At 39.3% G+C, this 23098-nt stretch overlaps 1 pseudogene; it reads right to left on the bottom strand.

Annotated features, from left to right (window-relative positions):
• Positions 1 to 3044: 3044 nt before the first annotated feature.
• On the bottom strand, positions 3045 to 7085 carry LOC129137306 (transcription factor NF-E4-like; annotated as a pseudogene).
• Positions 7086 to 23098: the final 16013 nt, after the last annotated feature.

The raw sequence follows: 23098 nt of genomic DNA, 5'->3' as shown, positions 1-23098 counted from the left end.
TCTGGATTAAGACAGGGAGGTAATTACTGACTGGCTCAGAGTTTGGTAAGGGTGGAGGCCCTAAGACAAAAGTTTGGCCATACATGATTTCAAAGGGACTATAAATAGAGGGTGCGTTTTGTGTTGCACGGAGTCTCATAAGGGTGAAAGGAAGATTTCCTGTCCATGATTGGCGGGTTTCTAGAGCCAGCTTGGTGAGTTTGGCTTTAAAGACAGAGTTGACTTTTTCAACATTACCTGAAGATTGAAGCCTGTAGGGTGTGTGGAGAACCCATTTTATTCCCAAGGATGTAGAGATGTCTTGGGTAATTTGGCTGCTAAAGGAGGGCCCGCTATTGGACTGGATGGATGTTGGGAATCCCAAATGGGTAATTATACACATGACGGGAATTTGTCTGACATTTGCACTTTCTGAAGTTGTTGTGAATGCTTCTACTCACCCAGAGAAAGTACAGACAAAGATTAGAAGATAGCAGAGCCATTTATCGCGTGGCATGTGAATGAAGTCTACTTGCCAATCTTGCCTGTGTACATGGACCCAGGCTTTGTGGGTAGGAAAATGCAGCAGCTGGAGGGAATCCTGGGGTGATGCTGAGTGGCAGATAGAGCAGGACTGGGTAATTTCTTGAACATGGCTGGAACGGTGAGAACAAATGAGAATATGGTGGAGAAGTTGCAAGAGAGGTTTGTAACCAACATGGAAAGAGTTGTGGAGGCTTTGGAGGATAGAGATTGTTTGAGAGTGAGGAAGAATGAAATGCCATTTCTTGACATACCCATGGTCCTTGCTTTTGAAGGTTTTGGGCTTGGAAGTCCTTTTCTTCTGAGGAATAAAGAGGAGAGAATGAGGACAGGGACAGAAACTGGCCTTGCACAGGTTGTAGGGCTACTTATTTGGCTACCTTGTCTGCTAGAGCATTTCTGGCTGATATAGGATTGTCTGGAGTTTGGTGGCCCCTGCAATGAATGATGGCAACTTTCTGTGGGAGTCTGGCAGCTTGAAGGAGTTTGCTGATGAGAGAGCCATTTACGACAAGAGTTTTTTTTTTTTTTTTTTTTGCAGTTAGGAAACCCCATTCTTTCCAGATGGATGAATGTGAGTGCACTATGTGGAATGCATAATGAGAATCTGAATATATGTTAATTCATAGGCTGGCTGCTAGAGTGAGGGGGATGAGTTCAGCTTTTTGGGATGTGGATGCTAGGGGGAGCAGATTGTCTTCAATAGTGTGTGGAGTGACACTATATCGTAGCCAGCATGTTGGCCTCCTTGATGTAGGAAGGAACTGCCATCTCAAAACCAAGTAAAAGAGGCATCTGGAGGGTGCTGGTCTGTCAGGTTTGGAAAAGGTATAAGAAAGATTTGAACAGTGTCTACACAGAAGTGTGCAGGGTCTTGGGAGCTAGTAGCTTCAAGTAAGAGTGTGGCCAGGTTTAAATGGGAGCTGGTTAGCAGGGTGATTTGGGGAGTTTCTGTGAATAAAGCATATAGTTGGAGGAGCTGTGGGGCAGAGATGAGACTAAGTACACTGCAGTAAGCTTACATGTCTTTGATGTTATGGGTTGAATAAACTGTTAGGTTGGCATGAAGAGATAGTTTTAGGCTTTCAAGGGTGAGGACAGCAGCTGCCACCAATGCTTGGAATCAGGCAGGCCATCCTTGAACTGTGTTTTCAAGCTGTTTGGAGATGTAGATGATAACCTGGAGGGGAGGTCCCTTGGACTGAGCTAGAACACCTAGTGTAACTTCACGCCATTCATCAATATATAGAGAGAAAGGTTTGGGGTTTGGTGAGATCTGGGAGAGTGAGGTTGGGGGCTGAGATGAGAGCCTTTTGGAGTAGATGGAAAGGTTGAGTAATAGGCTGTGCAGGGTTTAAAGGCTTATGGAGAGAGCCTTTAGCAGGTGGTATAATGGTTTGGCAATACAGCAAAGGAGGAAACACAGAGCCTAAAATATCCCACTAGTCTTAGAAAAGAGAGAATTCCTTGCTTAGTTTGCGGAGGCAGGAGGGACTGGAGGAGGGAAATGTGGTCAATTGTGAGCCCTTGGGATTATGGGGTAGGAACTAGGCCTAGGTCGGTGACTGAGAGGGTGCATATTTTTGTTTTTTTAGGGGAGATGTGGTACCCCTGCTCTGCCAGGAAGTTTAAAAGAGAGATAGTATGGGTGTTGCAGTCTTTTTGAGAAGGGCTACGCAGGAGCAAATCATCAACATATTAAAGGAGAATGGACGGTTTTAGGGATGAGGTACAGAGGTCACGAGCAAGGGACTCTCCAAAAAGGTGGGGGCTGCTTCTAAAACCTTCAGTTATTATGCACCAGGTGAGCTGATGTGAAAGGTGGGTGTCAGAGTCTTCTCGCATAAAGGCAAAGAGGTCTTGAGAATCAGGATGCAAAAGAATTGTGAAAAAAAGCATCCTTTAGGTCTAGGACAGAAAAATGGGTGGTATTGGAGGGAATTGAGGAAATTAAAGTGTGTGGGTTAGGAACTACTGGACATACTGGGTGTACAGCTTGGTTAATGAGCCTGAGGTCCTGGACTAAGAAATAAGTTTCATCTGGCTTTTTAAGAGGTAGAATTTGTGTGTTAAAAGGGGAGTTTGTTGGGCAGAGTAGGTGACTGGTGAGGAGGTGAGAAATGATAGGCTTTAAAAGTCCTACAAGAGCTGCTTGGGGGATTTGATACTGCTTCTGTGATAGGAACTGGGTTGGGTTTTTAAGGATAATGCGGAAGGGGGTGTGGTGTTTTGTGACTGAGGGTGTGGAAGTATCCCAAACAGTGGAGTTAACTACAAATAGGGGATAAGGAAAGGTTGCATGTTTTAGGGTGGGAGGTTGGAGGAGTAGAAGAAAGCTAGAAGCACCAGAGGTGTCTAGGTGGATGTGTTAGGTACCATGGTCAACATGGAAGTGGAGAGTAGTGTGGAGTTTTGAAAGGGTGTCTCTGCCTGGGAGCTGAGTTGGGCATGACGGCAGGACTAAGAAAAAGTGAGTGAAGGAAACGATGTGAAGGGAGCAGAAGACGGAGGGGAGGCTCGGGGCTTGGAGACTTGTCCATCAATTCCCACAACAGAGACTTGGGAGGACTGGGTGCGTCCTGAAAATTTAGGTAAAACAGAGTAGGTTGCCGCGGTATGAATTTAAAAACCTACTGGCCTACCTGCAACCATCAGGATTATTCTTGGCTCGAATGAAGAGATGGTAGTTGCTGGGGCGTCTGTTCCAGGGCACCATCAGTCTTCAGCAGCAAGGCCGATGAGATCCGAGTAGGAGGTTTTGGCTGACTCAGGAAGGGATAAGGGCAGTCCTTGCATAGGGCATTCACCCTCTGAATTCCAGTGGGGTCCTCTGCAGAGAGGGCATGACCTGATGGGCTTACCTGGGTTTGGGTATTGTCGCGACCAGTGGCCTTCATTGCTGCAATTGAAACAGGCGCCAGATGGAGGTGGATTACTAGGAGGCTTCTGTATGGAGCTGTGACCCCGTGGGCCTGCGGGGCCCGTGATAGCAGAGGCAAGCATTTGAAATTCTCCCTGTTTTGGCCTTTTACATTCCTCATCACGATTGTTAAAGGCTAAATTAAGAAGGTCTCATTGTGGAGTTTGAAGGCCTTCGTCAAGCTTCTGAAGCTTGCATTGGACATCGGGGGTGGATTGGGAGATGAACCAAAGGTTTAAGGTAGTGGTTCCTTCTGGGCTGGCTGGGTCCAGGTTGGTATATTTTCCCATGGCTTCAATTAAACAAGAGAGAAAAGGAGCTTGGTTTTCGTCAGGATCTTGGGTGATTTCTGAAAGTTTTTCATAGTTTACCACTTTGTGGGCACCTGTTTTGAGTCCTGCAAGGAGATACACAATCATGTAGTCTTGATGGCAGTGTCCAGGGTCCCTGTCTTGATAATCCCAGTGGGGGTGCTTGTTGGGGACTGCCTCTGTGCCAGTAGGTTGGGTAGGAGCCTGGTGATAAATTGTATCAGCATGCAACTGAGCTAGGGTCCAGATACTGTCCCAGTCTGCTAGCGTGAGGGTGAAAGAGAGGATAATGTAGAGGTCATGCCAAGTTACTTCATAAGACTGGGTGAGGTACTGAAACTCTCTAATATAAGAGGTGGGGTCTTCTGGTCTTTTGTTAATTTGAGAGAGATCAGTGAGGGAGTAGGAAACATGAACGCTAACAATACCTTCAGTTCCTGCTGCTTCCTGAAGAGGGCACTCTAGCGCAGGCTTTGAAGTAAGGGTGGAGCATGGGCCAAAAAATGGTGCCTGAGTAAGTATGGGTGGGAGAGAAGGAACAACCTGGAAATGGTTCCTGTTAAGGGTTTGAAGGGAAAAAGGGGGTTGAGTTAATAGGCAGTGGAGGATAGATGGGGGTGTAAAGTGGCAGGGTGGGATTATCGGCCTAAGGAAAGGGTGATGGAGGAGGAGAATGGGTACAGGCAGCGCTAGAATTGTGCTGAGGAGAGGATGGTGTAGGAAAAGAAGTGGGTACTTTTGGAGGCAGTGCTGGCTGGGAAGATGGTGACTGAGAAAGTGGTGGCTGAGAAGATGGTGGCTGGGAACATGGCAGCTGGGAAGACAAAGAGGAGGCTTGCGGGGGTTAAAGAAGACAGTTGAGAGGGAGAGGTAGGGGCTGGGAGGGGTGGACAGCAGTCTGCTGGATTGAACGAGGAAAAAGACGTAAGGTGGGAGGAGAAAGGGGACTAGGGTGGTGGGAATGGAGGAGGAGAATTTTAACAGATGAGCAAGAATTGCAGAAGCCGGGTTGTGACCTGAGTGTGAAAAAGGCCTGGACATAAGGAATTTCTCCCCATTTTTCCAGTCGTCGGCAATAATTTCTTGTCAGTTAAAATTGTAAAGTTGAATGTTCCATTTGCGGACAGTTTGTACCCATTATTCAATTTGTACTGTGGCCAGATTGAATTTAAAAAAAAAAAAAAAGACAAGGAACTTAGGGTGGATATCTTGCCTGAGGCCTAAGGTTTGCAGGTTTTTATGAGGCAGCCTAGAGGGCTGTCCTTTGGAATGGAAGACTGGGGATTTCCCATGACAGAGGGTAGGCTTGGGAGAACAGGGAAAAGGAGATCATCCTGGACAGCCTGAGAGAGACGATAAAAGAAGTGATCATCACCGCTGCTTTTTTCATTCCCAGAATGGGATCAAATGGCTTAGAGGCATCCCCCTAAGACCAGATGATCAGCGAGTGCCTGGAACATGCTGAAGCCTTCTTGGACGAACGTTGGATTTTTGGACTGGTGAAATCAAGGGAGGCCATGCGGATTTTACTCTGTTAACCTGGGCTCCCAGAAAACATACCAGTAGGTGAGATCAGTGAACAATGTGCATGAACAGAGAGGTGACTGGAGGCTGAGGAGCTTCTTTTGTCCGGCTGCTGTGGCCTGCTTTCTGGGGTGGAAAGGTAGGTCTACAGGGGATGCAGACTGGAGCCCCTCCTGGGTTTTGGCACCAGGTGCAAGGCTCTTGTATTTGTTCGAACCCCGAGAACGTGCCAACAAACAACACAAGGCAGTGTGGAGCAACAGGCTGTTTTAATTAGCACCAGGGTGCAGATAGGCTGAGGCCTAAAATGGTGTCAGCCCCAAGTGAGGATGGGGAAGAGGTTTTATAGTCTCCTGTAAACAGGAAATGTCCTAGTCTGACATAACTGCTACATGGTACCCGGACAGCCTCTCTCTCTATCTCCATGGGGTACATGTCTTCTGGCAATCTCTCTTCCTGCTTCTGCTATCCTGCAGACACACGCTGCTGGTGCAAGTGGCCTTGCACCTTAGGACTGAGCCTGAGGAGGGAGGAGTTATTCATGACCCCAAGCTTTCAGGCCCCAGGGAGAATCTTTCATTCCTATATATTTGGTTATAGAAAAAGGAAAAGGGACGACTTTCTCAATAACTACTTCAGGCTTGACATTGGGGGTGTCATGGGCACCTTGGAAAAAAGAAAAATTTAATTTTGGGAGTATTCTTGAGAGATGGGTTAGTATCCATCATGTCGTTGTAGCAGAAGCATCGTCTGGATTGTAAGGCTCTTGTATCGATTCAAACCCTGAGAGCATGCCAATAAACAACACAAGGCAGTGTGGAGAAACACGCTGTTTAACGAGTGCCCGGGTGTAGAAAGACTGCCTAAAATGGTGTCAGCCCAAAGTGATTATAGATCAGGGGTTTTATAGTCTTCTGTAAACAGGAAGTGTCCCAGTCTGACATAACTGCTACATGGTACCCAGACAGCCTCTCTCTCTTGATCCCCAGGTGGAACTTGTCTTCCAGCCAGCCCTGTTCCTGCTTCTGCTATCTTGCTGATGCACACTGCTGGTGCAAGTGGCCTTGCACCTTGGGACTGGGCCTGATGAGGGAGGAATTATTCATCCCCACAAGCTTTCAGGCCCCAGGGATAATTTTTCAAAAATATAATTTAATTTGTCAATGAAATACTTATCAAAAAGGAAACTGAAATTTGTAAAATCAAAAAAAAAAAAAGCCCTACATATTAATACATGGATTTGACAGCTAAAGTGGTCCTTAGAGAAAATAGATATCCTTAAACACATACACTATAAAAGTTTTAAAATGAACTCATCTTCAGCAAGAAAAAGTTGGAAAACAACCACCAATGATAGTTGAAAGAAGGAACAAAACTAAAAATGTAAGTTAATGAAATTTCAACATACCAAAATCAATGAAACAAAAGTTGGTTCCTTGAAAGACTAATTGAATATGTATCTGTGATAAAATTATCTTTAAAAAAACAAGGCAAAAATAAAAAATTATTACAAATAAAAGGTGACAAAAGTGAGCATCTTAATAAGAGTATGGACAAGCTTGGGAAAAAAATATTGTCACAATTGTGTAGACCATTAAAAGAAACACTTCTTGAACAAATGGGCTTGTGTTGGAACACAAAGCTCAGTCATTGAGAAATAAGGAGGGCAGGGAGGCCCCGAGTGGTGATGTGGGAGCACCGTTCCTGGAGTTGTGTGGAGCAAGGAAGGAGTGTGCTAGCCCCCGCCCAGGCCCTGGTCCTGGTCTCGTCTCATTCCCTTTCACAGCAGCATGTGCCAGGGCGGCCATGCAGCCCGGAGCAAGACAACCCAGAAAGATTCAGTTCACCCATGCTGCTTGGGCCGAACCTTGATCCCAGGCTGCGGAGCATATTCAGAGTTGCCCTACATCCCTGCCATTCTCTGCCACCCTCCTGCTCACCCATGACCTGTCATCCCCAGAACTAGATAAAGACGGCTCCCCATCCCACTTCTGAAGCCCACTTTGGGAGTGTCTGCACTTCAAGGGAAGACAACAAGAATCACACCCACCAGGAAACAGCTCCAAAGTAGGCTTGAACGTTGCATGGGACAACAGCAGCCAGGAGCGGAGCCCAAAGGAGCTGCTGTGAGCACAGGGACCCTGGAGTACTGCCCAGCTGGGATCACAGACGCAACAGAGTTAATGCTGGGAACCTCTGGGACAGCACCAAAGCCCTCAGAAGCCATCCTTAAAGCTCAGGAGAGAGGCAGTAAGGACCCCAGCAGAGGAACCCACCACCCCTATACCACCATTGGGTTCTGAGGGAATCAACTCCGTCTCAGAGAGAGGGAGTACATTGGAATCAAGGTAGCAGTTTGAGAATTCATGGACACTGGATTTGTTTATTATTTTTTTTCTTTTTTTTTCTTTCCCTTTTTTTCCCCAAAGTCTCGCTCTGTCACCAGGCTGGAGTGCAGTGGTGGTCTCAGCTCACTGCAACCTCCGCCTTCCTGGTTCAAGCAATCCTCCTGCCTCAGGCCCCCGAGTAGCTGGGACTACAGGCACGCGACACCACACCCAGCTAATTTTTGTATTTTTAGTAGAGACAAGGCTTCACCATGTTGACCAGACTGGTTTTGATTTCCTGACCTCGTGACCCACCCACCTTGGCCTCCCAAAGTGCTGGGATTACAGATGTGAGTCCCTGCACCCAGCCGAATTTCTTCCAGTATACATGTATATAGGTAAAATGAGAAGATGAGTGGACAAAGGATGAAAGCTTGGAATGGAACTACAGGACAAAGGTTGAGGAGGACTTCAAGAAAGAGCTGTCAGAAGTGGACAAAGAAGACTCCAGGAGAGAACAATCATCAGGGTACTGTGGCAGTTAGTCAAAGAATGCAACTACAGTTCAGTCACAAGAAATCTTTACCTGGACAGATTCCAAAAGTAGAAGGGAGGAACCAAGACTGTATACTATGAAATGTGACGGAGAAGCTCAGATACACTGACCATAAAATTTGACCTTAAACTGTCTGCTGTGCAGAATAAAGTGAAATAGTTATGGTGAGTTTATTACTGGCATGCTGGCCATTAATTCCTCTAAATGTGCTGATTTTATGCCATGATCAAATGAGACCATCAGAAAATGTACTGTTTAAACAATGTCTTGAACTCTTTTACTCTGACAGAGGAACATTTTGAGGCAATTGGCCACATTCATCTTAGGCCTATCACTGGAACGTTTTTCACTATATGTCGTTATGTTAGGAGCAAAAAAGATGTTATCCAAGAAGCCTTTGAGTCCTTGTGCCTCCAGAGTAATCAGTCTGTCTGTATCCAAAGTACAGTGTCTTCCTTTCTGCCATGGTTATTGGAAACATTAGAGATATATTTGTAACTCAGCAAATTTATATGATCGATATCTAACAGTTTAGTCCTGCTCCTCCTTCTCAGCATGGCTGTCTGGGCAAGGCAAAGGCAAGTCCAAAGTGGAGCAGAGATCTCACACCTGGAACTGGATTCTCACGGGGGCAAATGAGGTTCAGAGATGTCTCAGAGGCCATCTGGGGCGATTGCAAGCCTGAAAATGGTGTCCAGGAGTACTGCAGAGGGGAACTGTGGAATCTTCATGAAATCAAAGGAAAATCAAGGCTTGCCTGGGAGCACGAGAGGGCCTGTGCTGGAGTCCAAGCCGTGTTCAGGGATTCCTGCCAGAGGACACAAGAGCCTCTTGCAAAGTACAAACCACCTCAGGCCCCACAACGAGACCACTACCCACAACCTAGCCTGCAGCCAGCCTACCCAAAGTCCCTTTTGCTTCCTGAAATCCCTGGCAGACAAGAAGATCAGTGGTGAGAAGCAGTCCCACCCAGGAACAGCTCAATGAAAGACTCCTTCTACAATAAGAAAGGACATGCAGATGAAATAAAACAGAGCCTAGATTACCAGGCAAAAGCCAGACATGGCTGGCTACTTCTCATCTTACAGGGAACATGCAGCCCTCTGATAGAAGAGGAAGAACAATAGTTTCCTTCTTGGATATAATGGGAATCCATGGTTCCAAAAGTATCACAGCTGCCCAGTCATTAAAATGTGACAGTGTTTAGAAGGAAACACTCATGCAATGGATCCTCCTGAGGGTCGTACTCTCTGAACTGGGAAATGTTTACTGTGGAAGACTTCGAGCCAGACCCAGGAAACCCTAGGCCCACGAGGAACATGGAAGTCGGGAAAAGAAAAGGCCAGTGTGGATTTCACAGCTCACCGAGCATCAATACATACTGCTCCCATGTGGCTCCAGGAATGAAGGCCCAAAGTGAGAACTAGCCAGAATGGACACAGTTTGTGCCACAACATTACCCATACATTGGAGTTTTTTTTTTTCCCTCAGCAGCAGGCCATGGTGTGGAAAGCTTGTGCAATTAAAGAAAGGCGGGAATAAAGTTAGAAGCACCTTCTGTGTCATCTGTCTGTACTTGTCTTGCAGGTGAAGTTGTAGGACCTTACCCACCATTCACCAAATTTTATCCTCACCCCTCTCTGACCTTACTGCCGCTTACATTCTCCATCCTGGAATGAAATGCAAGATGTTGGAGGAGTGTCTGCCTCATGACGTGAGGCACCTGCTCTGCTGTGAACCAAATTCAAAGTGGATTCAAGGGGCCATGCTGACAGGACTACTAGGGCCAGACTGAATAAAGAAATTGTTTAACTCTGAGAGATAAATCCACCCATCGCAGACCTTTTTCATGGATAGCTAGTTTCTCGTTTTCATCACAGGATACTAGAATTTTCAATACAGGCCTCAATGGACTGCAAATGTCCCTTCATAGATTTTACAAAAAGAGTGTTTCCAACTGATTGAACCAAAAGAATTATTTAACTCTGTGAGATGAAATCACACATCTCTCAAAGCGTTTTCATAGTTAGCTTGTTTCTAGTTTTTCTTGTGGGATATTTGGTTTTTCACTATAAGCCACAATGGGCTCTGAAATGTCCCTTTGTAGATTTTACAAAGAGTGTCTCTCCAAGGGTTGAATCAACACAAAGGTTTAAATCTGTGAGATGAATCCACACATCACAAAGCCTTCTCAAAGACAGCTTGTTTCTAGTTTTTATCGTGAGACATTTCGTTTTTCTCTAAAGGATTCAATGGACTTTGAAATCTCCCTTCATAGATTCTACAAAAAAAGTATTTCCAATGGCTGTATCAAAACAAAGGTTGAACTTCCTTAGATGAAGCCAGACATTGCAAAGCATTTTCATACACACCTCGTTTCTAGTTAATAATGCAGGATATTCACTTTTTCACTATAGGCCTCAATGGGCTCAGAAATGTCCCTTCATAGATTCTACAAAAACCGTGTTTCTAATCGGCTGAATGAAAACAAAGGTTTAACTCTGTGTGATGAACCTACACATCACAAATCATTTTCACAGGTAGCTTGTTTCCAGTTTTTATTGCAGAATATTCGGCCTTTCCCAATAGGCCTCAATGGGATCTGAAATATCCCTTTGTAAGTTCTACAAAAAGAATTTCTCCTACAAGCTGAATCAAAAGCAAGGTTTAACTCTGTGAGATGAATCCACATATTGTGAAGTGTTTTCACAGATATCTTGATTCTAGTTTTTATTACAAAATATTGGGTTTTTCACGACAGGCCTCAATGGACTGTGAAATGTCTTTTTGTAAATTTTACAAAGAGTGTTTCCAACCAGTTGAATCAAGACAAAGTTTTAAGTCAGTGAGATTAATCCAACAATTGCAAAGCATCTTGACAGATTGCTTGTTTCTTCTTTTTATCACAGGATATTTGGTTTTTCCCTACAGGTCTCATGGGCTCTGAAATGTTACTATGTATAATCTACAAAAACAGTGTTTCCAAAATGTTGAATCAAAACAAAGGTTTAACTCAGTGAGATGAATCCATATATCACACAGCATTTTCGCAGATAACTTGTTTCTTGTTTTTACCCCAAGATATTCAGTTTTTCACTATAGGCCTCAATGAGCTCTGAAATGTCCCTTTGCAGATTCTGCAAAAAGAGTGTGTCCAACCTGCTACATTAAAAGAAAATTTTAATTCTGTGAGATGAACCCACACATCACAAAGCATATTCACAGATAGCCTCTTTCTTATTTTTATTGTGGGATATTCAGTTTTTCACTATAGGCCTCAATGGGCTCTCAAATGTCAGTTCATAGGTTTCCAAAAAGAGTGGTTCCAACCTGGTGAATGAAAATAACAGTTTAAGGCTGTGAGAAAAATCCACACATTGCAAAGCATTTTCATAGTTTCTTTCTATATTTATCATGGGATATTCAGTTTTTCATTTTTGGCCTCAATGGGCTCCGAAATGTCCCTTGGTAGCTACTACAAAAAGAAAGTTTTCAATCTGCTGAATGAAAAGAAAGTTTTAACTCTGCAAAATGAATCCACACATCACAAAGAATTTTCACAGATATTTTCTTTCCTGTTTTCATCGTGGAATATTCTTTTTTTTCTATAAACCATGTTGGGATTCAAAATGTCCCTTTATAGATTCTACAAAAAAAAAAAAAAAAAAAAAAAGTTTCCCACCTGCTGAATCAAAAGTGAGGTTTAACCCTGTGAGATGAATTGGCACATTGCAATGCTTTTTCACAGACAGCTTCTTTCTAGTTTTTGTCGTGTGATATTTGGTTTTTCGCTATAGGCCTCAATAAGCTCTGAAAGGCCCTTTTATAGATTCTATTTTAAAAAGTGTCTAAAACCTGCTAAATAATATTAAAAAGTTTAACCCAGTGAGATGAATCATACATCAAAAAGTGTTTTCACAGAGAGTTTTTTGTAGTTTTTATAACAGGATATTCTGTTTTTCACTATAGACCTCAAAGGGCTCCAAAAAGTCCCTTTGTAGATTCTACAAAAAGTGTGTTTCCAACTTGCTGAATCAAAAAAAAGTTTAACAATGAAGATTAATCCACACATAGAGAAGCATTTTCACACATGGCTTCTTTCTAGTTTTTATTGTCAAATATTTAGTTTTTCAATTTAGGTCACAATGGGCTCTATAATGTCCCTTCGTAGGTACTACAAAAAGAGGGTTTCCAAACAGCTGACCAAAAAAAAAAAAAAAAAAAAAAAAAAAAGGCTTAACTCTGTGATATGAATTGGTACATTGCAAAACATTTTCACAGACAGATTTTTACTGGTTTATGTAGTGGAATATTCAGATTGTCACTTTTGGCCTCAATTGGCTCTTAACTGTCCCTTTGTAGATTCTACCAAAAGTGTATACACAACCTGCTGAATAAATAAAAGGTGTAGCTCTGTTAGAGGAATACACACACCAAAAAGTGTTTTCACAGATGTCTTCTTTCTAGTTTTCATTGCAAGGTATTAGGTTTTCCATTGTCAGCCTCAATGGGCTCTGAAATGACCCTTTGTAGATTCTACAAGAAGAGTGTTTCCAAACTGCTGAATCTAAAGAAGGGTTTAACTCTGTGAAATGAATCCACACATCACAAAGGAGTTTCACAGATAGCTTCTTTCTCATTTTTGTCTGGGGATGTTTGTTTTTTCACACATCACAAAGGAGTTTCAAAGATAACTTCTTTCTCATTTTTATCTGCGGATATTTGGTTTTTCACTTTTGGCCTCCAAGGAATTTGAAATTTCCCCTGTTTCATCCTACAAAAAGAGGGTTTCCAACCTGCCAAATTAAAAGAAAGGTTTAATTCTGTGAGATGAATCCACATGTAACAAATCATTTTTAGAGAAAGCTTCTTTATAATTTTTATTGCAGGGTCTTTAGTTTTTCACTATAGACCTCAATGGGCTCTGAAATATCCCTTCCTAGATTCTAGAAAAAGAATGTTTCCAAGCTGCTGAATAACGTCCCTTCATATTTTCTACAAAAAGATCATTTTCACCCAGCTGAATATAAAGAAGTTTTAATTCTGTGATATGAATCCACACATTGCAAAGCATTTTTACAGACAGCTTCTTAATAGTTCTTATAGTGGGATAATCGGTTTTTGACTATAAGCCTCAATTGGCTCCAAAATGTCCCTTTCTAGATCCTAGAAAATGTTTGGTTGCAACCTGCTGAATCATCACAAAGGTTTACCTTTGTTAGACGAATCCATACAACACAAAGCATTTTCACAAATATCTTTTTTATAATTTTTGTTGTGAAATATTCAGTTTTTCAATTTAGGCCTCAATGGGCTTTGAAATATCCCTTAATATATTCTAAAAAGAGTGTTTCCAACCTGCTGACTCAAAAGAAAAGTTTAACCTTGTGAGAAAAATCCATGTATCTCAAAGTGTTTTCACAGAGAGCTTTCTTTTAGTATTTATTTCAGGATATTCGTTTTTTCACTATAGACCTCCATGGCCTCCAAAAAGCACCTTCGTAGATTCTACGAAATGAGTGTTTACAATCTGCTGAATCAAAAGAAAACTTTAAAACTGGAGATGAATCCACACATTGAGAAGCATTTTCCCTTGACAGCTTCCTTCTCATTTTTATTGTGGGATATTCTGTTTTTCAATTTAGGTTGCAATGGGCTCTGAAATGTCCCTTCATATTTGCTACAAAAAGATGATTTCCACCCAGCTTAATATAAAGAAGGTGTAACTCTGTGATATGAATCCACACATTGCAAAGCATTTTTACAGACAACTTCTTAATAGTTCTTATAGCGAAATAATCGATTTTTCACTACAGACCTCAAGTGACTCTGAATGTCCTTTTGTAGATTCTAGAAAAAGTTTGGTTGCAACCTGCTGAATCAAAAGAAAGGTTTACCTCTGTTAGATGCATCCATATGTCACAAAGTATTTCCACAAATATCTTTTTTATAGTTTTTGTCATGAAATATTTAGTTTTTCAATTTAGGCCTCAATGTGCTATGAAATATTCCCTTGTAGATTCTACAAAAAGAGTGTTTCAACATGCTGAATGAAAAGAAAAGTTTAACTCTGTGAGATGAATCCAGACATTGTAAAGCATTTACACAGATAGCATCTTTCTACTTATTCTCTCCCTGTATTTGGTTTTTATTACAGGTCTCAATGGGCTCTGAAATGTCCTTCCATAGAGTCTACAAAAAGAGTGTTTCCAACTTGCTGAATCAAAATAAAGATTTCACCTGGTGAGATGAATACACAGATTGCAAAGCTTTTCACAAAGATCTTCTTTCTAGTTTTTATCTGGGGATATCAGGTTTTTCACATTAGGCCTCATTGGGCTTTGAAATGGTCCCTCAGAGATTCTACAAAAAGAGTGTTTTTAACACGCTGAATCAAAAGAATGGTTTAATTCTATGAGATTAATCCACACATCATACAGAATTTTCACAGATGTCTTCTTTCTGGTTTTTAACACAAAATACTGTTTTTCAATGTAGGCCTCAATGGGCTCTGTAATGTCCCATTTTTTAGATTCTATAAAAAGATTGTTTCCAACCTGCTAAGTGAAAAGAAAGGTTTAACTCTGTGAGAGGAATCCACACATCACAAAGTGTGTTCACAGATATCTTTTCTCATTTTTATCATGGGATATTTGGTTTTTCACTATAAGCCTCAAAAGGCTCTGGAATGTCCCTTTGTACATCTCCAAAGAGAGTGTTTCCAACCTGCTGAATGAAAAGAAAGGTTTAACTTTCGGAGATAAATCCACACATTGCAAAGAATTTTCACAGATAATTTCTTTCTAGTTTTTATCACAAGATGTTTGGTTTTTCACTTTTGGCCTTCATTTTGGGCTCCAAAATGTCCTTTGGTAGATTCTACAGAAAGACTGTTTTCAAATGGCTGAATTAAAACAAAATTTTAACACTGTAAAATTATTTGACACATTTCAAAGGCTTTTCATAGTTACATTCTTTGTGGTTCTTGTCGCAGGATATTCGATTTTTCACCATAGATATTGATGAGATCCAAAATGTCTCTTCATAAGTTTCAGAAAAAGAGGGTTTCCAACCTACTGAATCAAAAGAAAGGTTTAATTCTATGAGATCCACACATCCACACATTTACAGACAGCTTCTTCCTAGTTTTTATCATGTGATATTCAGTTTTTCACTATAGGCCACAATAAACTTCAAAGTGTCCTTTCATAGATTCTACAAAAAAGTGTTTCCAAGCTGCTGAATCAAAAAAAAAAAAAAAAAAAAAAAAAGGTTCAACGAGGTGAGATGAAGCCACACATCACAAATTGTTTTCACTGACAGGTTTTTTAAAGTTTTTATTGCAAGATATTCAGTTTTTCCCTACAGACCAAAACGGGCTCTGAAAAGTCCCTTTGTAGATTCTACAAAAAGAGTGTTTTCAACCTCGTGAATGAAAAGAAAGGTTTAATTTTATAAGAATAATCCACACTTTGAAAAGCATTTTCACAGAAAGCTTCTATTTTTTATAGTGGGATATTGGTTTTTTCACTATAGGCCTCAATGAACTATGAAATATTTTTTTCATAGATTCTACAAAAGAGTGTTTCAACCTGCTGAATAAAAAGAAAGGTTTAACTCTGTGAGATGAATCCAGATATCTCAAAGCATTTTCACAGATAGGTTCTTCCTATTTGTTCACGCCCAATATTTGTTTTTTTATTATAGGCATCAATGGGCTCTGAAGTGTCCCTTTGTGGATTCTACAAAAAGAGTGTTTCCAACCTGTTTAATCAAAAGAAATATTTATCCTAGTGAGATCAATCCACACATTGCAAAGCATTTTCACACGTGGCTTCTTTCTAGTTTTTATCATGAGATATTTGGTTTTTCTCCATAAGCCTCAATGGTCTCCAACATGTTCCTTCGTACATTCTACAAAAAAAAAAAAAAAAAAAAAAAAAAAAAAAAAGTTTTCCAACCTTTTGAATCAAAAGAAAGGTTTACCTCTGTAAGATTAACCCACACATCACAAAACATTTTCACAGATAGTTCTTTTTGTTTTTTATTGTGAAATATTTTGTTTTTAACTAAAGGCCTAAGTGGGCTCCAAAATGTCCCTTCATAAATTCTATAAAAAAAGTTTTTCTAACCTGCCAAATCAACATAAAAGTTTAACCCTGTGAGATGAAACCTCCCATTGTGAAGTGTTTTCACAGGTAGTTTCTTTTAAGTTTTGCTTTTGGATATTTAGTCTTTCCTAATATGCCTCAATGTTCTCCAAAATGTCCCTTCGCATATTCTAGAAAAAAAAGTGTTTCCAACCTGCTGAATTAAAAAAAAAACTTGATCTCTTGAGATGAATCCACACATTTAGAAGCATTTTCACAGATAACTTCTTTCTAGTTCTTGTTGTGTAATATTTGGTTTTTCACTATAAGCCTCAATGGGCTCTGTAATGTCCCTTCGTAGGTTCCATAAAAAAAGTGTTTTCAACTTGTTAAATCAAAAGGAAGGTTTAACTTGATGAGATGAATCCAAACATCACAAAACCTTTTCACAGATTCTTCCTTTCTAGTTTTTATCATGGGATACTCAGTTTTTTAGTATGGGCATCAAAGGGCTCCGAAACGACCCTTCATAGAATTTTCAAAAAGAGTATTTCCAAACTGCTAAATGAAAAGAATTATTTGCCTTTGTGAGATGAATCCACACATGGCAAAATGTTTTCACAGATGGCTTCTTTGTAATTTTTATCAGAGGACATTCAATTTTTCACCATAAACCTCAATGTGCTCTGAAATGTTCATTTGTATATTGTACAAAATAATTGTTTCTAATATGCTGATTAAAAAGTAATGTTTAAACTGGTGACATGAATCCACACATTGAAAATAATTTTCACAAAGAGTTCATTTCTAGTTTTCATTGCTCGTTATTTGGGTTTTCACTATAGGCCTCAATGGACTACGAAATGTCTCTTCATAGATTCTACAAAAAGAGGGTTTCAAATCTGCTGAATGAAACGAAAAGTTTAACTCTGTGAGAGAAATCCAGACATCACAAAGTTTATTGAATTATAGTTTCTTTCTAGTTTTTATTGTGGGATATTCAGGTTTTTTTTTTTAACCATAGGCCTTAATGTGCTCAAAATGTCCCTTCATAGATTCTACATAAACAGTGTTACAAACCTGCTAAATCAGAAGAAATGATTATGTCTGTGAGATGAATCCACACATCACAAAGCCTTTTCACAGATGTCTTCTTTCTAGTATTTATTGTGGAATAATACTAGGCCTCAATAGGCTCAGAAATGTCTCATCATAGATTCTACAAAAAGAGTGTTTCCAACCTGCTAAATCAAAAGAAAGGTTTAAATCTGTAAGATGAATCCACACATCACAAAGCATTTTCACAGATAGCTTCTTTCTAGTTTTTATCATGAGATACTTAGTTTTTTACTACAGAAATGAATGGACTTTGAATTGTCCCTTTGTAAGTTCTACAAAAAGAGTGTTTCCAAACTGCTGAATCAAAAATAAGGTTTAATTTTGTGAGATAAATCCACACATCACAAATAATTTTCAAAAATAGTTTCTACTTTTTATCATAGGATCTTCTGTTATTCAGTATAGGCCTCAGTAGGCTTCAAAATGTTCCTTAGAAGATTCTACAAAAAGAGTGTTTCCAACCTGTTAAATGAAAAGCAAGGTTTATGTCTGTGAGATGAATCCACACATCAGAAGGCGTATTCACAGATAGCTTCTTTCTAGTTTTATCACGGGATATTTGGTTTTTCACTATAGGAATCAATGGACTTTGAAATGTCCCTTGGTAAGTTCTACAAAAAGAGTGTTTCCAACCTGCTGTTTCAAAAGAATGGTTTAACTCTTTGAGATATATCCACACATTGCAAAGTGCTTTCACAGATAGTTTATATTTTTTTTTGTGACAGGATCTTCAGTTATTTACTATTCTGCTCAATGAGCTTCAAAATGCACCTTCGTAGATTCTACAAAAAGAGTGTTTACAACCTGCTGAGTGAAAATAAATATTTAAATCTTTGAGCTCAATCCACATATCATGACACTTTTTATAGATAGCTTCTTTCTAGTGTTTATCATGTGATATTTGGTTTTACAGTAAAGGCCTCCATGAACTCTGAAAAGTCCTTTCATCAATCCTACAACTACCCCAGAATAGAACGAATGGGGATGGTCAGCTTTACACTGAGACATTCCATTCCCAGAGAAGACCAGGAGACAGAAGACTTCCTCTTATCTCAACTGCAAAGAGGCCTCCCTCTTTCAGTACTCCTCCTCAGCACAGACATTTACAGGTGTCAGGCTGGGGGATGGTAAGTTCTTTCCTTTCCCATGAGGCCATTTCTCAGGCTGTCTCAGTGGGGGGAAACCTTGGGAAATACCCAGGCTTTCTTGGGCAGAGGTCCCTGCAGTTTTCTGCAGTGCCTTTTGTCCCTGGTTAATCGAGAATGGAGAATGGTGATGATTTTACCAAGCATACAGCCTGCAAACATATTGTTAACAAGGCACACCCTGCACAGCCCTAAATCCATTAAACTTTGATTCATTACAGCACATGTTTCTGTGAGCACAGGGTTGGAGCTAAAGTTACAGGTTAACAGCATCTCAAAGTGGAAACAATTTTTCTTAGTACAGATGAAAATGGAGTTTCTTATGTCTTCCTTTTCTACATAGACACAGTAACAATCTGATCTCTCTTTCTTTTCCCCACAGGTTTGACCCTTTAAGATGAATCCACACATCAGAAAGCATTTTTGCAGATAGCATGTTTTATTTTTTATCAAGGGATATACAATTTTGCTCTATAAGCCTAAAAGGACTCCAAAATGTCCCTTCATAGATTTTACAAAAAGGGTTTTTCTAACCTGCCAAATCAAAGAAAATGTTTAACTCTGTGAGATAAATCCTCACATTGTAAAGCATTTTCACAGATAGATTTTTTCCAGTTTTTATCTTGGGATATTTGGTTTTTCACTACAAGCCTATATGGGCTATGAAGTTTGTAGTTTCTACAAACTTTGTAGTTCCCTTTGTAGTTTCTACAAAAAGAGTGTTTCCAACATGCTGAATGAAAAGAAAGTTGTAAAGCTGTGACATGAATCCACACATCACAAAGCATTTTCACATGTAGCTTCTTTCTAGTTTTTAAGGTGGCCTATTCAGGTTTTTACTGTAGTCCTCAATGGGCTTTGAAATGTCCCTTCATAGATTCTACAAAAACAGGGCTTCCAACCTGCTAAGTCAAAAGAAACGTTTAACTATGCGATATAAATTCACACATGGGAAAGCATTTTCACAGACAGCTTCTTAACAATTCTTATAGTGGAATATTCAGTTTTTCACTATAGGCCACAATGGGTTCTGAAATGTCCCTTCATAGATTCTAGATGAATCCACACATCACAATGTGTTTTCACAGATAGCTTCTTTCTAGTTTTTATCACAGGCTTTTCTGTTTTTCACTATGGGTCTCAACTGGCTCTGAAGTGTCTCTTTGTTGATTTTAGATAAAAAGATTTTCATCCTGCTGAATCAGAAAAATTTATTTAACTGTGAGCAGAATTCACCTATTGCAAAGCATTTTCACAGCTTCTTTAATTTTTATTGAAGCACATACGGTTTTTAACTACAAGCCTAAAAGCGCACCAAAATGTCCTTTCATAGATTCTACAAAAATAGTTTCTCCAATCTGCTGACTCAAAGGAAATGTTTAACTCTGTGAGATAAATCTCCACCTTTTGAAACATTTTCAAAGATAGCTTCTTTCTAGTTTTTATCGTGGGATATTATTTTTTTCACTAAGGGCCTCAATAGGCTATGAAGTGTCCCTTCATAGATTCTACAAAAATCGTGTTTCCATTCTGCTGAAAGAAAAGAAAGTTTTAAAGCTGTGATATGAATCCACACATTGCAAAGCATTTTCATAGGTAGCTTCTTTCTAGCTTTTGATGCAGGATATTCGGTTTTTCACTATAGGCCTCAATGGGCTCCAAAATGTCTCTTCATAGATTCTACAAAAAGAGGGTTTCCATCTTGCTAAATAAAAAGAAAGATTTAACTCTGTGATGTGAATTAACACATCACAAAACATTTTCACAAGCAGGTCCTTTCCAGTGTATATCAGGATATTCTTTTTCTCACTATATGCCTCAATGAACTCTGAAATGTCCCTTCTTAGATTCTACAAAAGAAGTGTTTCCAACTTGCTGAATCAAAAGAAAGGTTTAGCTCTGTGAGACAAATCCACACATCACAAAGCATTTTAACAGATGCCTTCTTTCTAGTTTTTATTGTGGAGTGTTCAGTTTTTCATTATAGGCCTCAATGAGCTCCAAAACATCTTTTTATAGATACTTCAGAAAGAGTGTTTCCAACCTGCTAAATCAAAAATAAAATTGAACCCAGTGAGATGAATCTTCAATTTGCAAAGCATTATCACAGATAGATTCTTTCTAGTTTTTGTTACAAGATATTTGGTTTTTAACTCTATGCCTAAATGAACTCTGAAATGTCCCTTCTTAGATTCTACAAAAAAAGTGTTTCCAACTTGCTGAATCAAAAGAAATGTTTAGCTCTGTGAGACAAATCCACACACCACAAAGCATTTTAACAGATGTCTTCTTTCTAGTTTTTATTGTGGAGTGTTTGGTTTTTCATTATAGTCCTCAATGAGCTCCAAAATGTCTTTTCATAGATACTTCAAAAAGAGTGTTTCCAACCTGCTAAATCAAAAGCAAAGTTGAACCCGGTGAGATGAATCTTCGATTCACAAAGCATTATCACAGATAGATTCTTTCTAGTTTTTATTGCAGGATATTTTGTTTTTCACTATATGCCTAAATGGGTTTTGAAATATCCCTTGGTAGATTCGACAGAAAGAGTGTTTCCAACCTGCTGAATGAGAAGAAAGTTGTAAAGCTGTGACATGAATTCACACATCACAAAGCATTTTCACAAACAGTTTCTTTCTAGTTTTTATAGCAGGATGTTTGGTTTCTCACTGTGTGCATCAATGGGCTCCGAAATGTCCCTTCATAGATTCTACAAACTGTGGTTACAATCTGCTGAATAAAAATAAATGTTTAACCCTGTGAGATAAAGCCACACATCACAAAGCATTTAAAAGATGTCTTCTTTCTAGTTTTTATAGTGGAAATTTGGTTTTTCACTATAAACCTCAAAGAGCTCCAAAATGTCTTTTGTAGATACTACAAAAAGGGTGTTTCCAACCTGCTGAATTCAAAGTAAAGATGAACCCGGTGAGATGAATGTTCAATTCACAATGGGTTGTCAAAGATAAATTCTTTCTAGTTTTTATTGCAGGATATTTTGTTTTTCACTATATGCCTAAATGGACTGTGGAATGTAAATTCTACAAAAAGAATGTTTCCATTCTGCTGAATCAAAAGAAAGGTTTACCTCTGTGGGATGAATTCACACATCATGAAGCATTTTCACAGATAGCTTCTTTCTGGTTATTTTGTGGGATATTTGGTTTCTCTGTAGGAATAAAAGGGCTTCAGAATTTTTCTTCATAAATTCTACAAATAGAGTTTTTCCAACCTGCTGAATCAAAAGAAAGTTTCAACTCTTTGAGGTGAATCCACACATTTCAATGCATTTTCAACCATAGCTTCTTACTAGTTTTTATTGCAGGATATTCAGTTTCTCACTAGAGATCTCAGTGGGCTCAGAAATGTCTTATTGTAGATAATACCAAAAGAGTGTTTCCAACCTGATTTATATATATATATATATATATATATATATATATATATATATATATATACATACATACATATATATATACACATAAGTTTTAACTCTGTGAGATGAATCCACATATCACAACACGTTTTCACAGACAGATTTTTTTTTTAGTTTTTATTACAGAATATTAGGTTTTTCAATATTGGTCTCAATGAACTCTGAAATGTCCCTTCATAGTGTTTCCTACCTGCTAAATCAAAATAAAGTTTTAACCCAATGAGAAGAATCCTCACATTGCAAAACATTTTCACAGATAGCTTCTTTCTAGTTTTTACCATGGTTTATTAACTTTTTTACTATAGGCATGAATGGGCTCTGAAATGCCTCTTCTTAGATTCTATAAAAATAGTGTTTCCAATCTACTGAATAAAAGAAAGATTTAACTCTGTGAGATAAATGCACACATTGCAAAGCATTTTCACACATTGCTTCATTTGAGTTTTCATCACAGGAAATTGGGTTTTTCATTAGAGACCTCAATGGAAACTGATATGTCATTTCATATATTCCACAGTAATAGTGTTTCCAGCCTTCTGAATCAAATGAAATGTTAAAATTTGTGAGATAAATTCACACATCACAAAGCTGTTTCTAAGACAGTTTCTTTCTAGATTTTATCATGGGATATTCAGTTTATCACTAATGGCTTCAAACAGCTGTGAAATGTTTCTTAGTAGATTCTAAGAAAGAGTGTGAGCAGCCTGCTGAATTAAAAGAAAGGCTTAATTCTGGGAGATTAATCCACACATCATGAAGCATTTGCACAGACAGCTTCTTTCTAGTTTTTATTGCAAGATATTTGGTTTTTCATCACTGGCTTCAATGGGCTCTGAAAATTTTCTTTCTAGGTTGTGCAATAACAATATTTCCAATTTGCAGAACCTAAAGAAACACTTATCCTGGTGAGATAAATCCACATATTGCAAAGCATTTTCACAGACAGCTTCTTACTAGTTTTAATCTCAAGATATTCAGTTTTTCAGTATAGGTGTCAATGGGCTACAGAATATCCCTTTGTAGATTCTACAAGAAGAGTGTTTCCAACCTGCTAAATCAAAAGAAAGGTTTAACTCTGTGAGATGAATCTACACATTGCAAAGACGTTGCACAGATAGATTCTTTCAAGTTTTTATTGCTTGATATTC

The sequence above is a fragment of the Pan troglodytes genome, chromosome 18, assembly GCF_028858775.2.
Source record: "Pan troglodytes isolate AG18354 chromosome 18, NHGRI_mPanTro3-v2.0_pri, whole genome shotgun sequence".
Taxonomy (NCBI): domain Eukaryota; kingdom Metazoa; phylum Chordata; class Mammalia; order Primates; family Hominidae; genus Pan; species Pan troglodytes.
Note: the sequence above shows the minus strand (reverse complement) of the source record. Positions and strands in the feature narration are given on the sequence as shown.